Below are 2248 nucleotides of genomic sequence, written 5' to 3'. Positions count from 1 at the left end.
AAATAAATAAAAGTATATCTGTAAGCTATCAGAAAGTCATGGGACTTAGACAACATTCTTTACCAAAACTATTACAATAACTCCTGTGTTCTTTCATTACTTTCCCATCACCAATGCCTTGTGACACTTCAGGTCCTCTAGTATTATAGTCTGGTATTGGGGTTCCTTTCTCTGACTTCCACCTCCTTACAGAAACTCAGCCCACTTCTTCCAAGTGACACAAACATCTTTACTAAAGTTAGATGATATATTGCCTCTTTTTCAAACCTTCTGAATCTTTCCATTCATATTCTCAATTATTTTCCCTAGTTCTGAATTTCCTAAGAATAAAGGGAAAATTCTTAGCTTGGAATTTGTAGACTTCGCATGCATTTTCAACCATACATTTTAGGCTTAGCTATACTCTGTGTGATCTATTGCCTCACCTGAGGCAATGAGTCATCTCATAAGATTAATTCTGCCCAGATCATCTCCTGCATCCATGTTCACTGCATTCCTCATGTCTATATTTTAAATACCAGCTTCCTCCAGGACAGAATTTGAGGAATCTTCAAGAAATCATACCCTTCTATCTTCAAAAAAAAAAAGTTATAGGAATTTAGAATTCAATAGAATCTAGGCATCTATTGTTTAATACATGAAGTTGAGATAATAAAAAGTGACTTTTTTTCAGGTGATGTAGTTAATCATATCATGAGAAACATGGAGAATAGAAACAATGTGGCAGAGTTGTTTACTGGGGCTCACACAGAATCCAAAGATACAGAAAATCACATTTGTTGTGTTTTTTATCGTCCACATCATCTCTGTGGTAGGAAATATACTCACTATGGTCACCATTACTGCCAGCCCATTATTGGGGTTCCCTATGTACTATTTCCTGGCTCATCTCTCTTTTATTGATGCTTGCAATTCCTGCATCAACAACCCTAAACTCATTGTAGATTCACTCCATGAAAAGATAAATAGCCCTTTCAAGGAATGCATGACTCAAATCTTTGGGGAACATTTATTTGCAGGTGCTGATATCATTGTGCTTACTTCAATGGCCTATGACCACTATGTGGCCATCTGCAAGCCCTTGCATTATACAACTATCATGAATTGGTAGTTGTGTTGGCTACTAGTTGGAGTGTCATGGGTGGGAGGCTTTCTTCATGCAACTGTACAGATCCTCTTCCATCTTCAGATTGCCCTTCCGTGGTCCTAACATCATCGATCACTTTATGTGTGATCTGAATCCTTTGCTGGATCTTGCCTGCACTGATACACACACTCTAGGGCTCTTTGTTGCTGCCAACAGTGGTTTTATCTGCCTGTTAATCTTCCTCCTCTTGATTGGCTCCTATACAGTCATTCTCCACTCTTTAAGGACTAAGAGCTTGGAGGCAAGGCAAAAAGCCCTCTCCACCTGCGTCTCCACATCACAGCAGTAGTGATTTTCTTTGTGCCCTGTATATTTGTATATCGGAGACCCGCAGCTACTTTACCTATTGATGAAGCAGTTGCTGTATTTTATACTATGATAACTCCCATGTTAAACCCCTTAATCTATACCCTGGGAAATGACCAAATGAAAAATGCCATTAGGAAATTGTGTAGAAGGAAAGTGATGCCAGGTGACCAATAAAATGTGCATGGAGCCTCAAGTCCATTCAACTGATGCCAAGGTCAAAAGAACATTGTTCTATCAGCAAAGAATATCTATGAGATAAGGAAAAAACCATAATCCCTATAAATTACAGATTCTGAAAAGGGGGAGAAGAGGTAGGAAAAGAAAGAAAAACCCTGCCTGGGATGACTCTTAGAAAAGTTCTAGCAAATGAGAGTTCAATTTTACTAGCTTCATAATTGTTTATGGACTCATAACCTTTCATACCAATACAATGAAATAAAATAAATAAAAATACACTGATATTCAGCAGCAATTTTTATAACAATATAAAGAAGTAGGCACTGTTATTATCTCCATTTTATAGGTGAAAATACAAACAGAATATTCTGAAACAGACATATTGATGAACTAGTAACCAGAAACCAGCTGACCTCTCATACCATGTTCTTATCTGCTGTGATAGACAGCCAGGCAATGATGATAGAAAGGCAACATGATTATACTAGTTACCATATATTGAGACAAAGACTGTGCTGGAGTATTCATTTATCCATCCTTCTGTCTATAAACATAAATATGTAGATATGTAGATATACATACATACATATATGTGTGTTATATTTATACTTAGTT

The 2248-nt window shown here is 37.0% G+C and overlaps 1 pseudogene; it reads left to right on the top strand.

The window, feature by feature from the left end:
• Positions 1-702: 702 nt before the first annotated feature.
• LOC100515773 lies at positions 703-1630 on the top strand (annotated as a pseudogene).
• The last annotated feature ends 618 nt before the right edge of the window (positions 1631-2248 follow it).

Source organism: Sus scrofa, unplaced genomic scaffold (assembly GCF_000003025.6).
Source record: "Sus scrofa isolate TJ Tabasco breed Duroc unplaced genomic scaffold, Sscrofa11.1 Contig53, whole genome shotgun sequence".
Classification (NCBI taxonomy): domain Eukaryota; kingdom Metazoa; phylum Chordata; class Mammalia; order Artiodactyla; family Suidae; genus Sus; species Sus scrofa.
Note: the sequence above shows the minus strand (reverse complement) of the source record. Positions and strands in the feature narration are given on the sequence as shown.